The sequence below is a fragment of the Mesoplodon mirus genome, assembly GCF_964341445.2.
Source record: "Mesoplodon mirus genome assembly, chromosome: 8".
Classification (NCBI taxonomy): Eukaryota; Metazoa; Chordata; class Mammalia; order Artiodactyla; family Ziphiidae; genus Mesoplodon; species Mesoplodon mirus.
In genome coordinates this window covers 118,863,464-118,886,632 of record NC_138984.1, presented here as the reverse complement: position 1 = coordinate 118,886,632, position 23,169 = coordinate 118,863,464, and positions in this window count along the sequence as shown.

Sequence of the window (23,169 nt, the reverse complement as noted above, 5' to 3'; positions counted from 1 at the left end):
AACCAAAGTCTCAGCCACCCACCGGGAACCAGTAGAGGTCCTGAACCAAAAGTTTGGACTTGCGTTCAGCTCACAAAAAACGAGTTGAAAAATGGAGCTCAGGGGCACAGCAATTCACAAACTGGCAGAGTAATCAAGGCCAACTATCGTCCAAAAATCTGTTGAGGGAAGGCAACGAGGCGGACTTGAAAGCGAGGCAGAATAGCAGGAAACAGATTTCAAGAGGTACGTTGGAATCGCCTGTAAAGCACAGGAAGAGGGGCACAACTTCGACAATGATGCACTTGGCCAAAAAGGGCGTATGCGTTTTCTCCTGAATATATTCAGGAGAAAACGCATACGCCCTTTTTGGCCAAGCAAGCAAGCGGGCAATGCAAATCTGCACTACAAAGAAGTATCACTTCCCACCAGTCAAAAGGGACATCCACAAAATGTGTAAAAACCAGAAAGGCAAGACAGGCCCTGGAGAACAGGGAGCCTTGTTATGCTGATGGGCGGGATGTAAGTTGCCAACTGCCTCACTGGAGGAGTGCATTGTGTCCCCTAAAACAAGTAAACAACAGAGCTACAGAGCCAAGGGCACTTCCAGTCTAGGGAATATACCTTGGGAAAACTGAAAATCCATAAGACAGAGCCACCCCCAAATTGAGGGCTGCACTGCTTACAGGAACCTCAACCTGGGTACACCTGAAATATCCCAGGAAATATAAAAATGGTTCCAAACATTGTGGAACTTACGTACGATGGAATATCCCTCAGCCACGAAATCAATGTCATAAGACCAGTAGCAGCAAAATGAGTGGATTCAGGTACGATGATTCTAAGTGAAAGAGGTCACACAGGAAAAGAAACTTATCATAAGATATCACTTAGGAAGATCCTGTAAACATGGATACACATGAACTGAGTTAGGCAAGAGAACAGAGTCTCACATTTAGAAAACACTCTTATGCCTGCTTAAGGGGGAAGGAGAGGTGGGGTGATGCATCAAACCAGACTTTGATATAAGCACAGGTACCGTTCCAAAAACCAACTATGGAATAGACAAGACCTACACCTTCCTCAGTGAAAGGGACTCAAAACCCCATATTTCCCGCAGAGGAATCGATCTGACTAGTAAGAATCTTGAAACCTATGTATTGATATGTCTGCGTAAGGGAATCAAGTGTGTCTAGACTGGCATAAATATGGCAGCGAGAATAAGCTCAAACCCACTCTAAAAAGGAATTTCAAAAACAGAACAAAGAAACAGGGAAATTCTTTACAATTCCTTCAGGGTCTCTGATGCAACCTGGAATGACCCTATCTACAATGACAGCTGGATGTGGCATAAGGCTGGACACTTGGGACTGAGAGGATTGTTGAGATTGGGTGAGCAAATGCAGACCCTTTAAAGCAATAATGCATGGCACCCATTCCATGGGTCCCAGCTCTCCAGGTGGAAGGGAATATTACTACAGCTATAACGTGTACGGGAAACCTAGAGAATGGACACACTGTGAATACGAAAGGTTTCTAAAACTCAACGAAGAGCCCCTCTCCTGGTGCTCCGGTTTGACTTTCCAACTGCTTTCCTATCAATCTCCCAACTTGGAGAGACAGCCCCTTTAAGATCCTGGTTCGCACAGGTTGCCAATTTGGCAGAGGATGAAAGGGAAGAGGGAGAACCGATGAGAGAGTAGCTGTTAGGCATTTGGATGGGCACATGTCACTCTAATTTCCCGGGAGGAAGAAGAATGAACCAAAGCCTCAGCCACCCACCGGGAACCAGTAGAGGTCCTGAACCAAAAGTTAGGACTTGCGTTCAGCTCACAAAAAACGAGTTGAAAAATGGAGCTCAGGGGCACAGCAATTCAAAAACTGGCAGAGTAATCAAGGCCAACTATCGTCCAAAAATCTGTTGAGGGAAGGCAACGAGGCAGACTTGAAAGCGAGGCAGAATAGCAGGAAACAGATTTCAAGAGGTACGTTGGAATCGCCTGTAAAGCACAGGAAGAGGGGCACAACTTCGACAATGATGCACTTGGCCAAAAAGGGCGTATGCGTTTTCTCCTGAATATATTCAGGAGAAAACGCATACGCCCTTTTTGGCCAAGCAAGCAAGCGGGCAATGCAAATCTGCACTACAAAGAAGTATCACTTCCCACCGGTCAAAAGGGACATCCACAAAATGTGTAAAAACCAGAAAGGCAAGACAGGCCCTGGAGAACAGGGAGCCTTGTTATGCTGATGGGCGGGATGTAAGTTGCCAACTGCCTCACTGGAGGAGTGCATTGTGTTCCCTAAAACAAGTAAACAACAGAGCTCCAGAGCCAAGGGCACTTCCAGTCTAGGGAATATACCTTGGGAAAACTGAAAATCCATAAGACATTGCCACCCCCAAATTGAGGGCTGCACTGCTTACAGGAACCTCAACCTGGGTACACCTGAAATATCCCAGGAAATATAAAAATGGTTCCAAACATTGTGGAACTTACATACGATGGAATATCCCTCAGCCACGAAATCAATGTCATAAGACCAGTAGCAGCAAAATGAGTGGATTCAGGTATGATGATTCTAAGTAAAAGAAGTCACACAGGAAAAGAAACTTATCATAAGATATCACTTAGGAAGATCCTGTAAACATGGCTACACATGAACTGAGTTAGGCAAGAGAACAGAGTCTCACATTTAGAAAACACTCTTATGCCTGCTTAAGGTGGAAGGAGAGGTGGGGTGATGCATCAAACCAGACTTTGATATAAGCACAGGTACCGTTCCAAAAACCAACTATGGAATAGACAAGACCTACACCTTCCTCAGTGAAAGGGACTCAAAACCCCATATTTCCCGCAGAGGAATAGATCTGACTAGTAAGAATCTTAAAACCTATGTATTGATATGTCTCCGTAAGGGAATCAAGTGTGTCTAGACTGGCATAAACAGGGCAGCGAGAATCAGCTCAAACCCAATCTAAAAAGGAATTTCAAAAACAAAACAAAGAAACAGGGAAATTCTTTACAATTCCTTCAGGGTCTCTGATGCAACCTGGAATGACCCTATCTACAATGACAGCTGGATGTGGCATAAGGCTGGACACTTGGGACTGAGAGGATTGGTGAGATTGGGTGAGCAAATGCAGACCCTTTAAAGCAATAATGCATGGCACCCATTCCATGGGTCCCAGCTCTCCAGGTGGAAGGGAATATTACTACAGCTATAACGTGTACGGGAAACCTAGAGAATGGACACACTGTGAATACGAAAGGTTTCTAAAACTCAACGAAGAGCCCCTCTCCTGGTGCTCCGGTTTGACTTTCCAACTGCTTTCCTATCAATCTCCCAACATGGAGAGACAGCCCCTTTAAGCTCCTGGTTCGCACAGGTTGTCAATTTGGCAGAGGATGAAAGGGAAGAGGGAGAACCAATGAGAGAGTAGCTGTTAGGCATTTGGATGGGCACATGTCACTCTAATTTCCCGGCAGGAAGAAGAATGAACCAAAGTCTCAGCCACCCACCGGGAACCAGTAGAGGTCCTGAACCAAAAGTTTGGACTTGCGTTCAGCTCACAAAAAACGAGTTGAAAGATGGAGCTCAGGGGCACAGCAATTCACAAACTGGCAGAGTAATCAAGGCCAACTATCGTCCAAAAATCTGTTGAGGGAAGGCAACGAGGCGGACTTGAAAGCGAGGCAGAATAGCAGGAAACAGATTTCAAGAGGTACGTTGGAATCGCCTGTAAAGCACAGGAAGAGGGGCACAACTTCGACAATGATGCACTTGGCCAAAAAGGGCGTATGCGTTTTCTCCTGAATATATTCAGGAGAAAACGCATACGCCCTTTTTGGCCAAGCAAGCAAGCGGACAATGCAAATCTGCACTACAAAGAAGTATCACTTCCCACCGGTCAAAAGGGACATCCACAAAATGTGTAAAAAACCAGAAAGGCAAGACAGGCCCTGGAGATCAGGGAGCCCTTTTATGCTGATGGGCGGGATGTAAGTTGCCAACTCCCTCACTGGAGGAGTGCATTGTGTTCCCTAAAACAAGTAAACAACAGAGCTACAGAGCCAAGGGCACTTTCAGTCTAGGGAATATACCTTGGGAAAACTGAAAATCCATAAGACAGAGCCACCCCCAAATTCAGGGCTGCACTGCTTACAGGAACCTCAACCTGGGTACACCTGAAATATCCCAGGAAATATAAAAATGGTTCCAAACATTGTGGAACTTACGTACGATGGAATATCCCTCAGCCACGAAATCAATGTCATAAGACCAGTAGCAGCAAAATGAGTGGATTCAGGTACGATGATTCTAAGTGAAAGAAGTCACACAGGAAAAGAAACTTATCATAAGATATCACTTAGGAATATCCTGTAAACATGGCTACACATGAACTGAGTTAGGCAAGAGAACAGAGTCTCACATTTAGAAAACACTCTTATGCCTGCTTAAGGGGGAAGGAGAGGTGGGGTGATGCATCAAACCAGACTTTGATATAAGCACAGGTACCGTTCCAAAAACCAACTATGGAATAGACAAGACCTACACCTTCCTCAGTGAAAGGGACTCAAAACCCCATATTTCCCGCAGAGGAATCGATCTGACTAGTAAGAATCTTAAAACCTATGTATTGATATGTCTGCGTAAGGGAATCAAGTGTGTCTAGACTGGCATAAACATGGCAGCGAGAATCAGCTCAAACCCACTCTAAAAAGGAATTTCAAAAACAGAACAAAGAAACAGGGAAATTCTTTACAATTCCTTCAGGGTCTCTGATGCAACCTGGAATGACCCTATCTACAATGACAGCTGGATGTGGCATAAGGCTGGACACTTGGGACTGAGAGGATTGGTGAGATTGGGTGAGCAAATGCAGACCCTTTAAAGCAATAATGCATGGCACCCATTCCATGGGTCCCAGCTCTCCAGGTGGAAGGGAATATTACTACAGCTATAACGTGTACGGGAAACCTAGAGAATGGACACACTGTGATAACGAAAGGTTTCTAAAACTCAACGAAGAGCCCCTCTCCTGGTGCTCCGGTTTGACTTTCCAACTGCTTTCCTATCAATCTCCCAACTTGGAGAGACAGCCCCTTTAAGCTCCTGGTTCGCACAGGTTGCCAATTTGGCAGAGGATGAAAGGGAAGAGGGAGAACCAATGAGAGAGTAGCTTTTAGGCATTTGGATGGGCACATGTCACTCTAATTTCCCGGCAGGAAGAAGAATGAACCAAAGTCTCAGCCACCCACCGGGAACCAGTAGAGGTCCTGAACCAAAAGTTTGGACTTGCGTTCAGCTCACAAAAAACGAGTTGAAAAATGGAGCTCAGGGGCACAGCAATTCACAAACTGGCAGAGTAATCAAGGCCAACTATCGTCCAAAAATCTGTTGAGGGAAGGCAACGAGGCGGACTTGAAAGCGAGGCAGAATAGCAGGAAACAGATTTCAAGAGGTACGTTGGAATCGCCTGTAAAGCACAGGAAGAGGGGCACAACTTCGACAATGATGCACTTGGCCAAAAAGGGCGTATGCGTTTTCTCCTGAATATATTCAGGAGAAAACGCATACGCCCTTTTTGGCCAAGCAAGCAAGCGGGCAATGCAAATCTGCACTACAAAGAAGTATCACTTCCCACCGGTCAAAAGGGACATCCACAAAATGTGTAAAAACCAGAAAGGCAAGACAGGCCCTGGAGAACAGGGAGCCTTGTTATGCTGATGGGCGGGATGTAAGTTGCCAACTGCCTCACTGGAGGAGTGCATTGTGTCCCCTAAAACAAGTAAACAACAGAGCTACAGAGCCAAGGGCACTTCCAGTCTAGGGAATATACCTTGGGAAAACTGAAAATCCATAAGACAGAGCCACCCCCAAATTGAGGGCTGCACTGCTTACAGGAACCTCAACCTGGGTACACCTGAAATATCCCAGGAAATATAAAAATGGTTCCAAACATTGTGGAACTTACGTACGATGGAATATCCCTCAGCCACGAAATCAATGTCATAAGACCAGTAGCAGCAAAATGAGTGGATTCAGGTACGATGATTCTAAGTGAAAGAGGTCACACAGGAAAAGAAACTTATCATAAGATATCACTTAGGAAGATCCTGTAAACATGGATACACATGAACTGAGTTAGGCAAGAGAACAGAGTCTCACATTTAGAAAACACTCTTATGCCTGCTTAAGGGGGAAGGAGAGGTGGGGTGATGCATCAAACCAGACTTTGATATAAGCACAGGTACCGTTCCAAAAACCAACTATGGAATAGACAAGACCTACACCTTCCTCAGTGAAAGGGACTCAAAACCCCATATTTCCCGCAGAGGAATCGATCTGACTAGTAAGAATCTTGAAACCTATGTATTGATATGTCTGCGTAAGGGAATCAAGTGTGTCTAGACTGGCATAAATATGGCAGCGAGAATAAGCTCAAACCCACTCTAAAAAGGAATTTCAAAAACAGAACAAAGAAACAGGGAAATTCTTTACAATTCCTTCAGGGTCTCTGATGCAACCTGGAATGACCCTATCTACAATGACAGCTGGATGTGGCATAAGGCTGGACACTTGGGACTGAGAGGATTGTTGAGATTGGGTGAGCAAATGCAGACCCTTTAAAGCAATAATGCATGGCACCCATTCCATGGGTCCCAGCTCTCCAGGTGGAAGGGAATATTACTACAGCTATAACGTGGACGGGAAACCTAGAGAATGGACACACTGTGAATACGAAAGGTTTCTAAAACTCAACGAAGAGCCCCTCTCCTGGTGCTCCGGTTTGACTTTCCAACTGCTTTCCTATCAATCTCCCAACTTGGAGAGACAGCCCCTTTAAGATCCTGGTTCGCACAGGTTGCCAATTTGGCAGAGGATGAAAGGGAAGAGGGAGAACCGATGAGAGAGTAGCTGTTAGGCATTTGGATGGGCACATGTCACTCTAATTTCCCGGCAGGAAGAAGAATGAACCAAAGTCTCAGCCACCCACCGGGAACCAGTAGAGGTCCTGAACCAAAAGTTAGGACTTGCGTTCAGCTCACAAAAAACGAGTTGAAAAATGGAGCTCAGGGGCACAGCAATTCACAAACTGGCAGAGTAATCAAGGCCAACTATCGTCCAAAAATCTGTTGAGGGAAGGCAACGAGGCAGACTTGAAAGCGAGGCAGAATAGCAGGAAACAGATTTCAAGAGGTACGTTGGAATCGCCTGTAAAGCACAGGAAGAGGGGCACAACTTCGACAATGATGCACTTGGCCAAAAAGGGCGTATGCGTTTTCTCCTGAATATATTCAGGAGAAAACGCATACGCCCTTTTTGGCCAAGCAAGCAAGCGGGCAATGCAAATCTGCACTACAAAGAAGTATCACTTCCCACCGGTCAAAAGGGACATCCACAAAATGTGTAAAAACCAGAAAGGCAAGACAGGCCCTGGAGAACAGGGAGCATTGTTATGCTGATGGGCGGGATGTAAGTTGCCAACTGCCTCACTGGAGGAGTGCATTGTGTTCCCTAAAACAAGTAAACAACAGAGCTCCAGAGCCAAGGGCACTTCCAGTCTAGGGAATATACCTTGGGAAAACTGAAAATCCATAAGACATTGCCACCCCCAAATTGAGGGCTGCACTGCTTACAGGAACCTCAACCTGGGTACACCTGAAATATCCCAGGAAATATAAAAATGGTTCCAAACATTGTGGAACTTACATACGATGGAATATCCCTCAGCCACGAAATCAATGTCATAAGACCAGTAGCAGCAAAATGAGTGGATTCAGGTATGATGATTCTAAGTAAAAGAAGTCACACAGGAAAAGAAACTTATCATAAGATATCACTTAGGAAGATCCTGTAAACATGGCTACACATGAACTGAGTTAGGCAAGAGAACAGAGTCTCACATTTAGAAAACACTCTTATGCCTGCTTAAGGTGGAAGGAGAGGTGGGGTGATGCATCAAACCAGACTTTGATATAAGCACAGGTACCGTTCCAAAAACCAACTATGGAATAGACAAGACCTACACCTTCCTCAGTGAAAGGGACTCAAAACCCCATATTTCCCGCAGAGGAATAGATCTGACTAGTAAGAATCTTAAAACCTATGTATTGATATGTCTCCGTAAGGGAATCAAGTGTGTCTAGACTGGCATAAACAGGGCAGCGAGAATCAGCTCAAACCCACTCTAAAAAGGAATTTCAAAAACAAAACAAAGAAACAGGGAAATTCTTTACAATTCCTTCAGGGTCTCTGATGCAACCTGGAATGACCCTATCTACAATGACAGCTGGATGTGGCATAAGGCTGGACACTTGGGACTGAGAGGATTGGTGAGATTGGGTGAGCAAATGCAGACCCTTTAAAGCAATAATGCATGGCACCCATTCCATGGGTCCCAGCTCTCCAGGTGGAAGGGAATATTACTACAGCTATAACGTGTACGGGAAACCTAGAGAATGGACACACTGTGAATACGAAAGGTTTCTAAAACTCAACGAAGAGCCCCTCTCATGGTGCTCCGGTTTGACTTTCCAACTGCTTTCCTATCAATCTCCCAACATGGAGAGACAGCCCCTTTAAGCTCCTGGTTCGCACAGGTTGCCAATTTGGCAGAGGATGAAAGGGAAGAGGGAGAACCAATGAGAGAGTAGCTGTTAGGCATTTGGATGGGCACATGTCACTCTAATTTCCCGGCAGGAAGAAGAATGAACCAAAGTCTCAGCCACCCACCGGGAACCAGTAGAGGTCCTGAACCAAAAGTTTGGACTTGCGTTCAGCTCACAAAAAACGAGTTGAAAGATGGAGCTCAGGGGCACAGCAATTCACAAACTGGCAGAGTAATCAAGGCCAACTATCGTCCAAAAATCTGTTGAGGGAAGGCAACGAGGCGGACTTGAAAGCGAGGCAGAATAGCAGGAAACAGATTTCAAGAGGTACGTTGGAATCGCCTGTAAAGCACAGGAAGAGGGGCACAACTTCGACAATGATGCACTTGGCCAAAAAGGGCGTATGCGTTTTCTCCTGAATATATTCAGGAGAAAACGCATACGCCCTTTTTGGCCAAGCAAGCAAGCGGACAATGCAAATCTGCACTACAAAGAAGTATCACTTCCCACCGGTCAAAAGGGACATCCACAAAATGTGTAAAAAACCAGAAAGGCAAGACAGGCCCTGGAGATCAGGGAGCCCTGTTATGCTGATGGGCGGGATGTAAGTTGCCAACTCCCTCACTGGAGGAGTGCATTGTGTTCCCTAAAACAAGTAAACAACAGAGCTACAGAGCCAAGGGCACTTTCAGTCTAGGGAATATACCTTGGGAAAACTGAAAATCCATAAGACAGAGCCACCCCCAAATTCAGGGCTGCACTGCTTACAGGAACCTCAACCTGGGTACACCTGAAATATCCCAGGAAATATAAAAATGGTTCCAAACATTGTGGAACTTACGTACGATGGAATATCCCTCAGCCACGAAATCAATGTCATAAGACCAGTAGCAGCAAAATGAGTGGATTCAGGTACGATGATTCTAAGTGAAAGAAGTCACACAGGAAAAGAAACTTATCATAAGATATCACTTAGGAATATCCTGTAAACATGGCTACACATGAACTGAGTTAGGCAAGAGAACAGAGTCTCACATTTAGAAAACACTCTTATGCCTGCTTAAGGGGGAAGGAGAGGTGGGGTGATGCATCAAACCAGACTTTGATATAAGCACAGGTACCGTTCCAAAAACCAACTATGGAATAGACAAGACCTACACCTTCCTCAGTGAAAGGGACTCAAAACCCCATATTTCCCGCAGAGGAATCGATCTGACTAGTAAGAATCTTAAAACCTATGTATTGATATGTCTGCGTAAGGGAATCAAGTGTGTCTAGACTGGCATAAACATGGCAGCGAGAATCAGCTCAAACCCACTCTAAAAAGGAATTTCAAAAACAGAACAAAGAAACAGGGAAATTCTTTACAATTCCTTCAGGGTCTCTGATGCAACCTGGAATGACCCTATCTACAATGACAGCTGGATGTGGCATAAGGCTGGACACTTGGGACTGAGAGGATTGGTGAGATTGGGTGAGCAAATGCAGACCCTTTAAAGCAATAATGCATGGCACCCATTCCATGGGTCCCAGCTCTCCAGGTGGAAGGGAATATTACTACAGCTATAACGTGTACGGGAAACCTAGAGAATGGACACACTGTGATAACGAAAGGTTTCTAAAACTCAACGAAGAGCCCCTCTCCTGGTGCTCCGGTTTGACTTTCCAACTGCTTTCCTATCAATCTCCCAACTTGGAGAGACAGCCCCTTTAAGCTCCTGGTTCGCACAGGTTGCCAATTTGGCAGAGGATGAAAGGGAAGAGGGAGAACCAATGAGAGAGTAGCTTTTAGGCATTTGGATGGGCACATGTCACTCTAATTTCCCGGCAGGAAGAAGAATGAACCAAAGTCTCAGCCACCCACCGGGAACCAGTAGAGGTCCTGAACCAAAAGTTTGGACTTGCGTTCAGCTCACAAAAAACGAGTTGAAAAATGGAGCTCAGGGGCACAGCAATTCACAAACTGGCAGAGTAATCAAGGCCAACTATCGTCCAAAAATCTGTTGAGGGAAGGCAACGAGGCGGACTTGAAAGCGAGGCAGAATAGCAGGAAACAGATTTCAAGAGGTACGTTGGAATCGCCTGTAAAGCACAGGAAGAGGGGCACAACTTCGACAATGATGCACTTGGCCAAAAAGGGCGTATGCGTTTTCTCCTGAATATATTCAGGAGAAAACGCATATGCCCTTTTTGGCCAAGCAAGCAAGCGGGCAATGCAAATCTGCACTACAAAGAAGTATCACTTCCCACCGGTCAAAGGGGACATCCACAAAATGTGTAAAAACCAGAAAGGCAAGACAGGCCCTGGAGAACAGGGAACCTTGTTATGCTGATGGGCGGGATGTAAGTTGCCAACTGCCTCACTGGAGGAGTGCATTGTGTCCCCTAAAACAAGTAAACAACAGAGCTACAGAGCCAAGGGCACTTCCAGTCTAGGGAATATACCTTGGGAAAACTGAAAATCCATAAGACATTGCCACCCCCAAATTGAGGGCTGCACTGCTTACAGGAACCTCAACCTGGGTACACCTGAAATATCCCAGGAAATATAAAAATGGTTCCAAACATTGTGGAACTTACATACGATGGAATATCCCTCAGCCACGAAATCAATGTCATAAGACCAGTAGCAGCAAAATGAGTGGATTCAGGTATGATGATTCTAAGTAAAAGAAGTCACACAGGAAAAGAAACTTATCATAAGATATCACTTAGGAAGATCCTGTAAACATGGCTACACATGAACTGAGTTAGGCAAGAGAACAGAGTCTCACATTTAGAAAACACTCTTATGCCTGCTTAAGGTGGAAGGAGAGGTGGGGTGATGCATCAAACCAGACTTTGATATAAGCACAGGTACCGTTCCAAAAACCAACTATGGAATAGACAAGACCTACACCTTCCTCAGTGAAAGGGACTCAAAACCCCATATTTCCCGCAGAGGAATAGATCTGACTAGTAAGAATCTTAAAACCTATGTATTGATATGTCTCCGTAAGGGAATCAAGTGTGTCTAGACTGGCATAAACAGGGCAGCGAGAATCAGCTCAAACCCACTCTAAAAAGGAATTTCAAAAACAAAACAAAGAAACAGGGAAATTCTTTACAATTCCTTCAGGGTCTCTGATGCAACCTGGAATGACCCTATCTACAATGACAGCTGGATGTGGCATAAGGCTGGACACTTGGGACTGAGAGGATTGGTGAGATTGGGTGAGCAAATGCAGACCCTTTAAAGCAATAATGCATGGCACCCATTCCATGGGTCCCAGCTCTCCAGGTGGAAGGGAATATTACTACAGCTATAACGTGGACGGGAAACCTAGAGAATGGACACACTGTGAATACGAAAGGTTTCTAAAACTCAACGAAGAGCCCCTCTCCTGGTGCTCCGGTTTGACTTTCCAACTGCTTTCCTATCAATCTCCCAACTTGGAGAGACAGCCCCTTTAAGATCCTGGTTCGCACAGGTTGCCAATTTGGCAGAGGATGAAAGGGAAGAGGGAGAACCGATGAGAGAGTAGCTGTTAGGCATTTGGATGGGCACATGTCACTCTAATTTCCCGGCAGGAAGAAGAATGAACCAAAGTCTCAGCCACCCACCGGGAACCAGTAGAGGTCCTGAACCAAAAGTTAGGACTTGCGTTCAGCTCACAAAAAACGAGTTGAAAAATGGAGCTCAGGGGCACAGCAATTCACAAACTGGCAGAGTAATCAAGGCCAACTATCGTCCAAAAATCTGTTGAGGGAAGGCAACGAGGCGGACTTGAAAGCGAGGCAGAATAGCAGGAAACAGATTTCAAGAGGTACGTTGGAATCGCCTGTAAAGCACAGGAAGAGGGGCACAACTTCGACAATGATGCACTTGGCCAAAAAGGGCGTATGCGTTTTCTCCTGAATATATTCAGGAGAAAACGCATACGCCCTTTTTGGCCAAGCAAGCAAGCGGGCAATGCAAATCTGCACTACAAAGAAGTATCACTTCCCACCGGTCAAAAGGGACATCCACAAAATGTGTAAAAACCAGAAAGGCAAGACAGGCCCTGGAGAACAGGGAGCCTTGTTATGCTGATGGGCGGGATGTAAGTTGCCAACTGCCTCACTGGAGGAGTGCATTGTGTTCCCTAAAACAAGTAAACAACAGAGCTCCAGAGCCAAGGGCACTTCCAGTCTAGGGAATATACCTTGGGAAAACTGAAAATCCATAAGACATTGCCACCCCCAAATTGAGGGCTGCACTGCTTACAGGAACCTCAACCTGGGTACACCTGAAATATCCCAGGAAATATAAAAATGGTTCCAAACATTGTGGAACTTACATACGATGGAATATCCCTCAGCCACGAAATCAATGTCATAAGACCAGTAGCAGCAAAATGAGTGGATTCAGGTATGATGATTCTAAGTAAAAGAAGTCACACAGGAAAAGAAACTTATCATAAGATATCACTTAGGAAGATCCTGTAAACATGGCTACACATGAACTGAGTTAGGCAAGAGAACAGAGTCTCACATTTAGAAAACACTCTTATGCCTGCTTAAGGTGGAAGGAGAGGTGGGGTGATGCATCAAACCAGACTTTGATATAAGCACAGGTACCGTTCCAAAAACCAACTATGGAATAGACAAGACCTACACCTTCCTCAGTGAAAGGGACTCAAAACCCCATATTTCCCGCAGAGGAATAGATCTGACTAGTAAGAATCTTAAAACCTATGTATTGATATGTCTCCGTAAGGGAATCAAGTGTGTCTAGACTGGCATAAACAGGGCAGCGAGAATCAGCTCAAACCCACTCTAAAAAGGAATTTCAAAAACAAAACAAAGAAACAGGGAAATTCTTTACAATTCCTTCAGGGTCTCTGATGCAACCTGGAATGACCCTATCTACAATGACAGCTGGATGTGGCATAAGGCTGGACACTTGGGACTGAGAGGATTGGTGAGATTGGGTGAGCAAATGCAGACCCTTTAAAGCAATAATGCATGGCACCCATTCCATGGGTCCCAGCTCTCCAGGTGGAAGGGAATATTACTACAGCTATAACGTGTACGGGAAACCTAGAGAATGGACACACTGTGAATACGAAAGGTTTCTAAAACTCAACGAAGAGCCCCTCTCCTGGTGCTCCGGTTTGACTTTCCAACTGCTTTCCTATCAATCTCCCAACTTGGAGAGACAGCCCCTTTAAGATCCTGGTTCGCACAGGTTGCCAATTTGGCAGAGGATGAAAGGGAAGAGGGAGAACCGATGAGAGAGTAGCTGTTAGGCATTTGGATGGGCACATGTCACTCTAATTTCCCGGCAGGAAGAAGAATGAACCAAAGTCTCAGCCACCCACCGGGAACCAGTAGAGGTCCTGAACCAAAAGTTAGGACTTGCGTTCAGCTCACAAAAAACGAGTTGAAAAATGGAGCTCAGGGGCACAGCAATTCACAAACTGGCAGAGTAATCAAGGCCAACTATCGTCCAAAAATCTGTTGAGGGAAGGCAACGAGGCGGACTTGAAAGCGAGGCAGAATAGCAGGAAACAGATTTCAAGAGGTACGTTGGAATCGCCTGTAAAGCACAGGAAGAGGGGCACAACTTCGACAATGATGCACTTGGCCAAAAAGGGCGTATGCGTTTTCTCCTGAATATATTCAGGAGAAAACGCATACGCCCTTTTTGGCCAAGCAAGCAAGCGGGCAATGCAAATCTGCACTACAAAGAAGTATCACTTCCCACCGGTCAAAAGGGACATCCACAAAATGTGTAAAAACCAGAAAGGCAAGACAGGCCCTGGAGAACAGGGAGCCTTGTTATGCTGATGGGCGGGATGTAAGTTGCCAACTGCCTCACTGGAGGAGTGCATTGTGTTCCCTAAAACAAGTAAACAACAGAGCTCCAGAGCCAAGGGCACTTCCAGTCTAGGGAATATACCTTGGGAAAACTGAAAATCCATAAGACATTGCCACCCCCAAATTGAGGGCTGCACTGCTTACAGGAACCTCAACCTGGGTACACCTGAAATATCCCAGGAAATATAAAAATGGTTCCAAACATTGTGGAACTTACATACGATGGAATATCCCTCAGCCACGAAATCAATGTCATAAGACCAGTAGCAGCAAAATGAGTGGATTCAGGTATGATGATTCTAAGTAAAAGAAGTCACACAGGAAAAGAAACTTATCATAAGATATCACTTAGGAAGATCCTGTAAACATGGCTACACATGAACTGAGTTAGGCAAGAGAACAGAGTCTCACATTTAGAAAACACTCTTATGCCTGCTTAAGGTGGAAGGAGAGGTGGGGTGATGCATCAAACCAGACTTTGATATAAGCACAGGTACCGTTCCAAAAACCAACTATGGAATAGACAAGACCTACACCTTCCTCAGTGAAAGGGACTCAAAACCCCATATTTCCCGCAGAGGAATAGATCTGACTAGTAAGAATCTTAAAACCTATGTATTGATATGTCTCCGTAAGGGAATCAAGTGTGTCTAGACTGGCATAAACAGGGCAGCGAGAATCAGCTCAAACCCACTCTAAAAAGGAATTTCAAAAACAAAACAAAGAAACAGGGAAATTCTTTACAATTCCTTCAGGGTCTCTGATGCAACCTGGAATGACCCTATCTACAATGACAGCTGGATGTGGCATAAGGCTGGACACTTGGGACTGAGAGGATTGGTGAGATTGGGTGAGCAAATGCAGACCCTTTAAAGCAATAATGCATGGCACCCATTCCATGGGTCCCAGCTCTCCAGGTGGAAGGGAATATTACTACAGCTATAACGTGGACGGGAAACCTAGAGAATGGACACACTGTGAATACGAAAGGTTTCTAAAACTCAACGAAGAGCCCCTCTCCTGGTGCTCCGGTTTGACTTTCCAACTGCTTTCCTATCAATCTCCCAACTTGGAGAGACAGCCCCTTTAAGATCCTGGTTCGCACAGGTTGCCAATTTGGCAGAGGATGAAAGGGAAGAGGGAGAACCGATGAGAGAGTAGCTGTTAGGCATTTGGATGGGCACATGTCACTCTAATTTCCCGGCAGGAAGAAGAATGAACCAAAGTCTCAGCCACCCACCGGGAACCAGTAGAGGTCCTGAACCAAAAGTTAGGACTTGCGTTCAGCTCACAAAAAACGAGTTGAAAAATGGAGCTCAGGGGCACAGCAATTCACAAACTGGCAGAGTAATCAAGGCCAACTATCGTCCAAAAATCTGTTGAGGGAAGGCAACGAGGCGGACTTGAAAGCGAGGCAGAATAGCAGGAAACAGATTTCAAGAGGTACGTTGGAATCGCCTGTAAAGCACAGGAAGAGGGGCACAACTTCGACAATGATGCACTTGGCCAAAAAGGGCGTATGCGTTTTCTCCTGAATATATTCAGGAGAAAACGCATACGCCCTTTTTGGCCAAGCAAGCAAGCGGGCAATGCAAATCTGCACTACAAAGAAGTATCACTTCCCACCGGTCAAAAGGGACATCCACAAAATGTGTAAAAACCAGAAAGGCAAGACAGGCCCTGGAGAACAGGGAGCCTTGTTATGCTGATGGGCGGGATGTAAGTTGCCAACTGCCTCACTGGAGGAGTGCATTGTGTTCCCTAAAACAAGTAAACAACAGAGCTCCAGAGCCAAGGGCACTTCCAGTCTAGGGAATATACCTTGGGAAAACTGAAAATCCATAAGACATTGCCACCCCCAAATTGAGGGCTGCACTGCTTACAGGAACCTCAACCTGGGTACACCTGAAATATCCCAGGAAATATAAAAATGGTTCCAAACATTGTGGAACTTACATACGATGGAATATCCCTCAGCCACGAAATCAATGTCATAAGACCAGTAGCAGCAAAATGAGTGGATTCAGGTATGATGATTCTAAGTAAAAGAAGTCACACAGGAAAAGAAACTTATCATAAGATATCACTTAGGAAGATCCTGTAAACATGGCTACACATGAACTGAGTTAGGCAAGAGAACAGAGTCTCACATTTAGAAAACACTCTTATGCCTGCTTAAGGTGGAAGGAGAGGTGGGGTGATGCATCAAACCAGACTTTGATATAAGCACAGGTACCGTTCCAAAAACCAACTATGGAATAGACAAGACCTACACCTTCCTCAGTGAAAGGGACTCAAAACCCCATATTTCCCGCAGAGGAATAGATCTGACTAGTAAGAATCTTAAAACCTATGTATTGATATGTCTCCGTAAGGGAATCAAGTGTGTCTAGACTGGCATAAACAGGGCAGCGAGAATCAGCTCAAACCCACTCTAAAAAGGAATTTCAAAAACAAAACAAAGAAACAGGGAAATTCTTTACAATTCCTTCAGGGTCTCTGATGCAACCTGGAATGACCCTATCTACAATGACAGCTGGATGTGGCATAAGGCTGGACACTTGGGACTGAGAGGATTGGTGAGATTGGGTGAGCAAATGCAGACCCTTTAAAGCAATAATGCATGGCACCCATTCCATGGGTCCCAGCTCTCCAGGTGGAAGGGAATATTACTACAGCTATAACGTGTACGGGAAACCTAGAGAATGGACACACTGTGAATACGAAAGGTTTCTAAAACTCAACGAAGAGCCCCTCTCCTGGTGCTCCGGTTTGACTTTCCAACTGCTTTCCTATCAATCTCCCAACATGGAGAGACAGCCCCTTTAAGCTCCTGGTTCGCACAGGTTGCCAATTTGGCAGAGGATGAAAGGGAAGAGGGAGAACCAATGAGAGAGTAGCTGTTAGGCATTTGGATGGGCACATGTCACTCTAATTTCCCGGCAGGAAGAAGAATGAACCAAAGTCTCAGCCACCCACCGGGAAACAGTATAGGTCCTGAACCAAAAGTTTGGACTTGCGTTCAGCTCACAAAAAACGAGTTGAAAGATGGAGCTCAGGGGCACAGCAATTCACAAACTGGCAGAGTAATCAAGGCCAACTATCGTCCAAAAATCTGTTGAGGGAAGGCAACGAGGCGGACTTGAAAGCGAGGCAGAATAGCAGGAAACAGATTTCAAGAGGTACGTTGGAATCGCCTGTAAAGCACAGGAAGAGGGGCACAACTTCGACAATGATGCACTTGGCCAAAAAGGGCGTATGCGTTTTCTCCTGAATATATTCAGGAGAAAACGCATACGCCCTTTTTGGCCAAGCAAGCAAGCGGACAATGCAAATCTGCACTACAAAGAAGTATCACTTCCCACCGGTCAAAAGGGACATCCACAAAATGTGTAAAAAACCAGAAAGGCAAGACAGGCCCTGGAGATCAGGGAGCCCTGTTATGCTGATGGGCGGGATGTAAGTTGCCAACTCCCTCACTGGAGGAGTGCATTGTGTTCCCTAAAACAAGTAAACAACAGAGCTACAGAGCCAAGGGCACTTTCAGTCTAGGGAATATACCTTGGGAAAACTGAAAATCCATAAGACAGAGCCACCCCCAAATTGAGGGCTGCACTGCTTACAAGAACCTCAACCTGGGTACACCTGAAATATCCCAGGCAATATAAAAATGGTTCCAAACATTGTGGAACTTACGTACGATGGAATATCCCTCAGCCACGAAATCAATGTCATAAGACCAGTAGCAGCAAAATGAGTGGATTCAGGTACGATAATTCTAAGTGAAAGAAGTCACACAGGAAAAGAAACTTATCATAAGATATCACTTAGGAAGATCCTGTAAACATGGCTACACATGAACTGAGTTAGGCAAGAGAACAGAGTCTCACATTTAGAAAACACTCTTATGCCTGCTTAAGGGGGAAGGAGAGGTGGGGTGATGCATCAAACCCGAGTTTGATATAAGCACAGGTACCGTTCCAAAAACCAACTATGGAATAGACAAGACCTACACCTTCCTCAGTGAAAGGGACTCAAAACCCCATATTTCCCGCAGAGGAATCGATCTGACTAGTAAGAATCTTAAAACCTATGTATTGATATGTCTGCGTAAGGGAATCAAGTGTGTCTAGACTGGCATAAACATGGCAGCGAGAATCAGCTCAAACCCACTCTAAAAAGGAATTTCAAAAACAGAACAAAGAAACAGGGAAATTCTTTACAATTCCTTCAGGGTCTCTGATGCAACCTGGAATGACCCTATCTACAATGACAGCTGGATGTGGCATAAGGCTGGACACTTGGGACTGAGAGGATTGGTGAGATTGGGTGAGCAAATGCAGACCCTTTAAAGCAATAATGCATGGCACCCATTCCATGGGTCCCAGCTCTCCATGTGGAAGGGTATATTACTACAGCTATAACGTGTACGGGAAACCTATAGAATGGACACACTGTGAATACGAAAGGTTTCTAAAACTCAAAGAAGAGCCCCTCTCCTGGTGCTCCGGTTTGACTTTCCAACTGCTTTCCTATCAATCTCCCAACTTGGAGAGACAGCCCCTTTAAGCTCCTGGTTCGCACAGGTTGCCAATTTGGCAGAGGATGAAAGGGAAGAGGGAGAACCAATGAGAGAGTAGCTGTTAGGCATTTGGATGGGCACATGTCACTCTAATTTCCCGGCAGGAAGAAGAATGAACCAAAGTCTCAGCCACCCACTGGGAACCAGTAGAGGTCCTGAACCAAACGTTTGGACTTGCGTTCAGCTCACAAAAAACGAGTTGAAAAATGGAGCTCAGGGGCACAGCAATTCACAAACTGGCAGAGTAATCAAGTCCAACTATCGTCAAAAAATCTGTTGAGGGAAGGCAACGAGGCGGACTTGAAAGTGAGGCAGAATAGCAGGAAACAGATTTCAAGAGGTACGTTGGAATCGCCTGTAAAGAACAGGAAGAGGGGCACAACTTCGACAATGATGCACTTGGCCAAAAAGGGCGTATGCGTTTTCTCCTGAATATATTCAGGAGAAAACGCATACGCCCTTTTTGGCCAAGCAAGCAAGCGGGCAATGCAAATCTGCACTACAAAGAAGTATCACTTCCCACCGGTCAAAAGGGACATCCACAAAATGTGTAAAAAACCAGAAAGGCAAGACAGGCCCTGGAGAACAGGGAGCCTTGTTATGCTGATGGGCGGGATGTAAGTTGCCAACTGCCTCACTGGAGGAGTGCATTGTGTTCCCTAAAACAAGTAAACAACAGAGCTACAGAGCCAAGGGCACTTCCAGTCTAGGGAATATACCTTGGGAAAACTGAAAATCCATAAGACAGAGCCACCCCCAAATTGAGGGCTGCACTGCTTACAAGAACCTCAACCTGGGTACACCTGAAATATCCCAGGCAATATAAAAATGGTTCCAAACATTGTGGAACTTACGTACGATGGAATATCCCTCAGCCACGAAATCAATGTCATAAGACCAGTAGCAGCAAAATGAGTGGATTCAGGTACGATGATTCTAAGTGAAAGAAGTCACACAGGAAAAGAAACTTATCATAAGATATCACTTAGGATGATCCTGTAAACATGGCTACACATGAACTGAGTTAGGCAAGAGAACAGAGTCTCACATTTAGAAAACACTCTTATGCCTGCTTAAGGGGGAAGGAGAGGTGGGGTGATGCATCAAAACCGAGTTTGATATAAGCACAGGTACCGTTCCAAAAACCAACTATGGAATAGACAAGACCTACACCTTCCTCAGTGAAAGGGACTCAAAACACCATATTTCCCGCAGAGGAATCGATCTGACTAGTAAGAATCTTGAAACCTATGTATTGATATGTCTGCGTAAGGGAATCAAGTGTGTCTAGACTGGCATAAATATGGCAGCGAGAATAAGCTCAAACTCACTCTAAAAAGGAATTTCAAAAACAGAACAAAGAAACAGGGAAATTCTTTACAATTCCTTCAGGGTCTCTGATGCAACCTGGAATGACCCTATCTATAATGACAGCTGGATGTGGCATAAGGCTGGACACTTGGGACTGAGAGGATTGGTGAGATTGGGTGAGCAAATGCAGACCCTTTAAAGCAATAATGCATGGCACCCATTCCATGGGTCCCAGCTCTCCAGGTGGAAGGGAATATTACTACAGCTATAACGTGTACGGGAAACCTAGAGAATGGACACACTGTGAATACGAAAGGTTTCTAAAACTCAAAGAAGAGCCCCTCTCCTGGTGCTCCAGTTTGACTTTCCAACTGCTTTCCTATCAATCTCCCAACTTGGAGAGACAGCCCCTTTAAGCTCCTGGTTCGCACAGGTTGCCAATTTGGCAGAGGATGAAAGGGAAGAGGGATAACCAATGAGAGAGTAGCTGTTAGGCATTTGGATGGGCACATGTCACTCTAATTTCCCGGCAGGAAGAAGAATGAACCAAAGTCTCAGCCACCCACCGGGAACCAGTAGAGGTCCTGAACCAAAAGTTTGGACTTGCGTTCAGCTCACAAAAAACGAGTTGAAAAATGGAGCTCAGGGGCACAGCAATTCACAAACTGGCAGAGTAATCAAGGCCAACTATCGTCCAAAAATCTGTTGAGGGAAGGCAACGAGGCGGACTTGAAAGCGAGGCAGAATAGCAGGAAACAGATTTCAAGAGGTACGTTGGAATCGCCTGTAAAGCACAGGAAGAGGGGCACAACTTCGACAATGATGCACTTGGCCAAAAAGGGCGTATGCGTTTTCTCCTGAATATATTCAGGAGAAAACGCATACGCCCTTTTTGGCCAAGCAAGCAAGCGGGCAATGCAAATCTGCACTACAAAGAAGTATCACTTCCCACCGTTCAAAAGGGACATCCACAAAATTTGTAAAAACCAGAAAGGCAAGACAGGCCCTGGAGAACAGGGAGCCTTGTTATGCTGATGGGCGGGATGTAAGTTGCCAACTGCCTCACTGGAGGAGTGCATTGTGTTCCCTAAAACAAGTAAACAACAGAGCTCCAGAGCCAAGGGCACTTCCAGTCTAGGGAATATACCTTGGGAAAATTGAAAATCCATAAGACAGAGCCACACCCAAATTGAGGGCTGCACTGCTTACAGGAACCTCAACCTGGGTACACCTGAAATATCCCAGGAAATATAAAAATGGTTCCAAACATTGTGGAACTTACGTACGATGGAATATCCCTCAGCCACGAAATCAATGTCATAAGACCAGTAGCAGCAAAATGAGTGGATTCAGGTACGATGATTCTAAGTGAAAGAAGTCACACAGGAAAAGAAACTTATCATAAGATATCACTTAGGAAGATCCCGTAAACATGGCTACACATGAACTGAGTTAGGCAAGAGAACAGAGTCTCACATTTAGAAAACATTCTTATGCCTGCTTAAGGGGGAAGGAGAGGTGGGGTGATGCATCAAACCAGACTTTGATATAAGCAGAGGTACCGTTCCAAAAACCAACTATGGAATAGACAAGACCTATACCTTCCTCAGTGAAAGGGACTCAAAACCCCATATTTCCCGCAGAGGAATAGATCTGGCTAGTAAGAATCTTAAAACCTATGTATTGATATGTCTCCGAAAGGGAATCAAGTGTTTCTAGACTGGCATAAACATGGCCGCGAGAATCAGCTCAAACCCACTCTAAAAAGGAATTTCAAAAACAGAACAAAGAAACAGAGAAATTCTTTACAATTCCTTCAGGGTCTCTGATGCAACCTGGAATGACCCTATCTACAATGACAGCTGGATGTGGCATAAGGCTGGACACTTGGGACTGAGAGGATTGGTGAGATTGGGTGAGCAAATGCAGACCCTTTAAAGCAATAATGCATGGCACCCATTCCATGGGTCCCAGCTCTCCAGGTGGAAGGGAATATTACTACAGCTATAACGTGTACGGGAAACCTAGAGAATGGACACACTGTGAATACGAAAGGTTTCTAAAACTCAACGAAGAGCCCCTCTCCTGGTGCTCCGGTTTGACTTTCCAACTGCTTTCCTATCAATCTCCCAACTTGGAGAGACAGCCCCTTTAAGCTCCTGGTTCGCACAGGTTGCCAATTTGGCAGAGGATGAAAGGGAAGAGGGAGAACCAATGAGAGAGTAGCTGTTAGGCATTTGGATGGGCACATGTCACTCTAATTTCCCGGCAGGAAGAAGAATGAACCAAAGTCTCAGCCACCCACCGGGAACCAGTAGAGGTCCTGAACCAAAAGTTTGGACTTGCGTTCAGCTCACAAAAAACGAGTTGAAAAATGGAGCTCAGGGGCACAGCAATTCACAAACTGGCAGAGTAATCAAGGCCAACTATCGTCCAAAAATCTGTTGAGGGAAGGCAACGAGGCGGACTTGAAAGCGAGGCAGAATAGCAGGAAACAGATTTCAAGAGGTACGTTGGAATCGCCTGTAAAGCACAGGAAGAGGGGCACAACTTCGACAATGATGCACTTGGCCAAAAAGGGCGTATGCGTTTTCTCCTGAATATATTCAGGAGAAAACGCATACGCCCTTTTTGGCCAAGCAAGCAAGCGGGCAATGCAAATCTGCACTACAAAGAAGTATCACTTCCCACCGTTCAAAAGGGACATCCACAAAATGTGTAAAAACCAGAAAGGCAAGACAGGCCCTGGAGAACAGGGAGCCTTGTTATGCTGATGGGCGGGATGTAAGTTGCCAACTGCCTCACTGGAGGAGTGCATTGTGTTCCCTAAAACAAGTAAAC